Here is a 6,424-nt window from a genome sequence, read left to right on the forward strand (position 1 = left end):
TGGTAACTTTACTGCACCAAATTCCAACTTACATGGAAGAAGCATCTCAATCCCTACCATTGGAGCAAACAATTTTAAGCTAAAGCCTCAACTAGTTTCTCTGATGCAACAGAATTGCAAGTTTCATGGACTTCCATTAGAAGATCTTTTTCAGTTCTTAACTGAGTTCTTGCAGATCTGTGATACTGTTAAGACCAATGGGGTTGACTCCGAGGTCTACAGGCTTATGCTTTTCCCATTTGCTGTAAGAGACAGAGCTAGAATATGGTTGGACTCTCAACCTAAAGATAGCCTGAACTCTTGGGATAAGCTGGTCACAGATTTCTTAGCCAAGTTCTTTCCTCCTCAAAAGCTTAACAAGCTTAGAGTGGATGTTTAAACCTTCAGACAAAAAGAAGGTGAATCCCTCTATGAAGCTTGGGAGAGATACAAAGAACTGACCAAAAAGTGTCCTTCTAACATGCTTTCAGAATGGACCATCCTGGATATATTCTATGATGGTCTGTCTGAACTATCAAAGATGTCATTGGACCATTCTTGTAGGTGGATCCATTCACCTAAAGAAAACACCTGCAGAAGCTCAAGAACTCATTGATATGGTTACAAATCACCAGTTCATGTACACTTCTGAAAGGAATCCTGTGAGTAATGGGATTCCTCAGAGGAAGGGAGTTTTTGAAATTGATACTCTAAATGCCATATTGGCTCAGAATAAAATATTGACTCAACAAGTCAATATGATTTCTCAGAGTCTGAATGGATTGCAAGCTGCATCCAATAGTACTCAAGAGGCATCTTCTGAAGAAGAAGCTTATGATCCTGAGAATCCTGCAATAGCGGAGGTGAATTACATGGGGGAACCCTATGGGAATACCTATAATCCCTCATGGAGAAATCATCCAAATTTCTCATGGAAGGATCAACAAAAGCCTCAACAAGGCTTTAATAATGGTGGAAGAAACAGGTTTAGCAATAGCAAGCCTTTTCCATCATCCACTCAGCAACAGACAGAGAATTCTGAGCAGAATCCATCTAGCTTAGCAAATATAGTCTCTGATCTATCTAAGGCCACTCTAAGTTTCATGAATGAAACAAGGTCCTCCATTAGAAATTTGGAGGCACAAGTGGTCCAACTGAGTAAAAGAGTTACTGAAACTCCTCCTAGTACTCTCCCAAGCAATACAGAAGAGAATCCAAAAAGAGAGTGCAAGGCCTGATAAACCACTATTTTATGGTTTATCTTGTGCTCAATTGAGTGGATTTTATCAACTCTTTACCCACTTATTCATAATATTTGCATGGTTTTATATTTCCTTCCTGATTTTGTGCTTTGATTGAAAACATGTTTCTTTGGACTTATATTTGCTAATATTAATCCTCTCTTATTACCATTAGATGCCTTGATATGTGTGTTAAGTGTTTTTAGAGATTATAGGGCAGGAATGGCTCAGAGGATGGAAAGGAAGCATGCAAAAGTGGAAGGAATACAAGAAGTTGGAGAAATTGCTAAGCTGTCCAGCCTGACCTCTTCGCACTCAAACGGCTATAACTTTAGCTATAGAGGTCCAAACAACGCGGTTATAGTTGCGTTGGAAAGCTAACGTCCGGGGCTTTGATTTGAAATATAATATGCCATAGTTGCTCTGACGCTAGGCGACGCGACCGCATGCTCCATGCGGCCGCGTCGCAGTGACGGGATTCAGCATATTTGAATTCTTCTCCAGCGAATTCTAGGCTATTTTTGACCCAGTTTGCGGCCCAGAAAACATAGATTAGAGGCTATAAAGTGGGGGAATGCATCGATACATAAAAGGCTCTCATATTTACAATTTTAGGAGTAGATGTAGTTTTTAGAGAGAGAGATTCTCTCCTCTCTCTTAGGATTAGGATTTAGGATTTCTCTTAGTTTTAAGAGTGACTCTCAATCCCAGGTTTTTTATTTTTATTTATTTTCTCAACTTAATTTATGAACATCTATGCCAAATTTAATTTCTTTTGTTAATGCAATTCGAGGTATTTTCAGATTTAAGATTGCTTTGCTTATATTGATGCTTTTAATTTAATTTAGATATTTTTCTCCCTTTTGGCTTTGGTCAAGTGATTGGTAGTACTTGAGTTATCAAACTCAGCAAGTGATTGAAATTGGCAGATTTTGCTTTAGCTAGGATTGCTCTAACACTAGTCTCTCCACAGGAGTTGACTAGGACTTGAGAATCAAGCTAATCAGTCCACTTAACCTTCCTTTGTTTAATAAAGGCTGACCAAGTGGGATTAAAACCCAATTCTCTTCACACTTGACAAGGATAACTAGGATAGGAATTCCAATTCTTATACCTTGCCAAGAGATTTTATTATTATTATTTTATTTTACTTGTCATATAACATATTCCCTCCTTACTTCCAAAACCCCAATTTACAAACTCATAACCAATAATAAGAACATACCTCCCTGCAATTCCTTGAGAAGACGACCTGAGGTTTGAATACTCGGTTATCAATTTCAAAGGGGTTTGTTACTTGTGACAACCAAAACGTTTGTACGAAGGGATTTCTGTCAGTTTAGAGACTATATCTACAACGCGACTGTTTTTATGAAAATCTTTACTGGCAAAAATCCTAACGTCAAGGCCATTACCTTACTTGGTGTGGCCGAACCCATAGAGGAGGAGGAGGACGTGAATCCTGGTGAGGAAGACCTCCTGGGATGTTCAGTGACCAGTAAGGAGTTTCCCTTTGAGGAACCAAAGGAATCTGAGGCTCATCTAGAGACGATAGAGATTCCATTGAACCTCCTTTTGCCCTTCATGAGCTCTAATGAGTATTCTTCCTCTGAAGAGGATGAAGATATTACTGAAGAGCAAGTTGCTAAATACCTTGGTGCAATCATGAAGCTGAATGCCAAATTATTCGGTAATGAGACTTGGGAAGATGAACCTCCCTTGCTCACCAATGAACTGAATGCATTGGATAGGCAGAAATTACCTCAAAAGAAACAGAATCCTGGTAAATTCCTAATTCCCTGTAACATAGATACCATGACCTTTGAGAAGGCTCTGTGTGACCTGGGGTCAGGAATAAACTTAATGCCACTCTCTGTAATGGAGAAACTTGGGATCTTTGAGGTGCAAGCTGCTAGAATCTCATTAGAGATGGTAGACAACTCAAGAAAATAGGCTTATGGACAAGTAGAGGACGTGTTAGTAAAGGTTGAAGGCCTTTACATCCCTGCTGATTTCATAATCCTAGACACTGAGAAGGATGAGGATGAATCCATCATCATTGGGAGACCCTTCCTAGCCACAGCAAGAGCTGTGATTGATGTGGACAGAGGAGAATTGGTTCCTCAACTGAATGAGGACAACCTTGTGTTTAAAACTCAAGGATCTCCTTTTGTAACCATGGAGAGTAAGCATGAAAAGCTTCTCTCACTGCAGAGTCAACCAAAGCCCCCATAGTCAAACTCTAAGTTTGGTGTTGAACCCCCACATTCAAACTCTAAGTTTGGTGTTGGGAGGTTCCAACAATGCTCTAAATATTTGTGAGGCTCCATGAGAGCTCACTGTCAAGCTATTGACATTAAAGAAGTGCTTGTTGGGAGGCAACCCAATGTTATTTAATTATATCTATTTTATTTTTATTTTATGTTTTTTTAGGTTGATGATCATGTGGAGTCACAAAAACTACTGACAAATCAAAAACTGAATGAAAAACAGCATTAAAAATAGCTCACCCTGGAGGAAGAACTTACTAGCGTTTAAACGCTAGTAAGAAGCATCAAACTGGTGTTTAACGCCAGAAAGAAGCATCAAGATGGCGTTAAACGCCAGAAACAAGCACCAGACTGGCGTTTAACGCCAGAACAGAGCATGGAAGTGGCGTTAAACGCCAGAAAAAGGCTACATTTGGGCGTTTAACGCTAAAAACAAGCAGCAAACTGGCGTTTAACTCCAGTCATGCATGCTAAGGGAGTTTTACATGCCTAATTGGAGCAGGGATGTTAAGTCCTTAACCCCACTAGATCTGTGGACCCCACAGGATCCCCACCTTTTCTTCTCTCCTCTTCATACCTTTTCATAACCCTCTTCCCCAAATACCCTTCACCAATCACCTCCATTACTCCTCCAAAACCATCATACAACCCACCTACACCCACCCACTCAAATTCAAACCATCACTCCCTCCTTTTCACACATCATAACCACCTAAAACCCCCCTTGGCCGAACCACTCACACCTCTCCATCTTATCCATTTTCTTCTTCTTCTACTCCCTCTTCTCTTTTTTTGCTCGAGGACGAGCAAACCTTCTAAGTTTGGTGTGGTAAAAGCATTGCTTTTTGTTTTTCCATAACAATTTATGGCACCTAAGGCCGGAGAAACCTCTAGAAAGAGGAAAGGAAAGACAAAAGCTTCCACCTCCGAGTCATGGGAGATGGAGAGATCCACCTCAAGGGTCCATAGCTCAGTAGTACAGCATTTGACTGCACAACAAGAGAGCCCAGTCATGGACCTCAACAAGAGCATGAGGAATTCCCTCACCAAGAAATCCCTGAGATGCCTCAAGGGATGCACTTCCCTCCACAAAACTATTGGGAACAAATCAACACTTCCCTAGGAGAATTAAGCTCCAACATGGGACAACTAAGGATGGAGTACCAAGAGCACTCCATCATCCTCCATGAGATTAGAGAAGATCAAAGAGCTATGAGGGAGGAGCAACAAAGACAAGGAAGAGATCTAGAGGAGCTTAAGAACACCATTGGTTCTTCAAGAAGAGGAAGACGTCACCCTCACTAAGGTGGACCCGTTCCTTAATCTCCTTGTTCTTATTTCTCTGTTTTTCGTTTACTATGCTTTATGTTTATTTATGTTTGTGTCTTATTACATGATCACTAGTGTCTAAGTGTCTATGTCTTAAAGTTATGAATGTCCTATGAATCCATCACCTTTCTTAAATGAAAAATGTTTTAATTACGAAAGAACAAGAAGTATATGAATTTCAAATTCATCCTTGAAATTAGTTTAATTATTTTGATGTGGTGACAATACTTTTTGTTTTCTAAATGAATGCTTGAACAGTGCATATATCTTTTGATATTGTTGTTTATGAATGTTAAATATGTTGGCTCTTGAAAGAATAATGAAAAGGAGAAATGTTATTGATAATCTGAAAAATCATAAAAATGATTCTTGAAGCAAGAAAAAGCAGTGAATCCAAAAGCTTGCGAAAAAAAAAAGAAGAAAAGAAAAATGGCGAAAGAAAAAAGAGAAAAAGAAAAAGCAAGAAGAAAAAGCCAAAAGCTCTTTAAACCAAAAGGCAAGAGCAAAAAGCCAATAGCCCTTAAAACTAAAAGGCAAGGGTAATAAAAAGGATCCAAGGTTTTGAGCATCAGTGGATAGGTGATGCACGGAAAACTTGTCTCACAACAAATCTCCCTTCGGCAAGTGTACCGAATTTGTCGTCAAGTAAAAACTCACAATAGAGTGAGGTCGAATCCCACAGGGATTGATTGATCAAGCAACTTTAATTAGAAGAATGTTCTAGTTGAGCGAATCCAGAATTTTGGTTGAGAGTTGCAGAAAGTAAAATGGCGGAAATGTAAATAACAGAAAAGTAAATGCTAGGATTAAAGGATTGGAAGTAAATGACTGAAAATAAATTGCAGAATTGTAAATGGGAATGGGGGATTTGCTCATAAAAGTAAATGGCAGAAATTAAAGAGAATGGGTAAGATCAGAGATGGGGAGTTCATTGGGCTTAGGAGATGTTGCAATTCTCCGGATCAAGTTCATTTTCATCTCTTCCTCAATCAATGCACTCATTGATCTCCTTGGCAATCTTAAGTGATTGAATTACAATTTCTTGCAATTCAATCTCTCAAATCTTGATCAATAGCCAATTCCTTGGTCAACTGCTCATGAGAAGACATGAAGTATGGTCACTGATTATACCACATGCATTCCCAAATCAAGTATTGAGAGGGTTATAGTCACATACCCATCCAAACCCAATTTGGTCCAGCATGAGAAAGCATTTCTAGCTTGATCTCTTCATTCCTCTTTCAAGGTTCAAAAGAGATCCAAGTTTGAATAGCTTCTCTTCCAAGATAACTACTCAATTGGATGAAGATCGAAAGCTTTCAAGTAAAATCAAGAGAAAAGATAGAAGAAGAATAATGAAAATTAGTATTGATCCATCAAATTACAACAGAGCTCCCTAACCCAATGAAAGGGGTTTAGTTGTTCATAGCTCTAAAAAATGAAAACAAAGATGGAGAATACATCATAAAACTAGAAAATGCAGAGAAAGTAAAATACAGAGAGTAGTTCTCCTCTTCCAGCCTCCTCAAACTCTCTTTTACAATTCAAAGCTACTCCTATATATACTACTCTTCTCAGCTTCTAGTTTGCTCTTCAAGTCTTGGG

The 6,424-nt window shown here is 39.0% G+C and overlaps 1 non-coding gene across 1 annotated transcript; it reads right to left on the reverse strand.

Moving 5' to 3' along the window:
• Positions 1 to 358: 358 nt before the first annotated feature.
• Positions 359 to 466, reverse strand: LOC112759966 (small nucleolar RNA R71). The gene has a single exon (XR_003180426.1). It is a non-coding gene; the product is annotated as a small nucleolar RNA R71 (small nucleolar RNA).
• Positions 467 to 6,424: the final 5,958 nt, after the last annotated feature.

Source organism: Arachis hypogaea, chromosome 16 (assembly GCF_003086295.3).
Source record: "Arachis hypogaea cultivar Tifrunner chromosome 16, arahy.Tifrunner.gnm2.J5K5, whole genome shotgun sequence".
Taxonomy (NCBI): domain Eukaryota; kingdom Viridiplantae; phylum Streptophyta; class Magnoliopsida; order Fabales; family Fabaceae; genus Arachis; species Arachis hypogaea.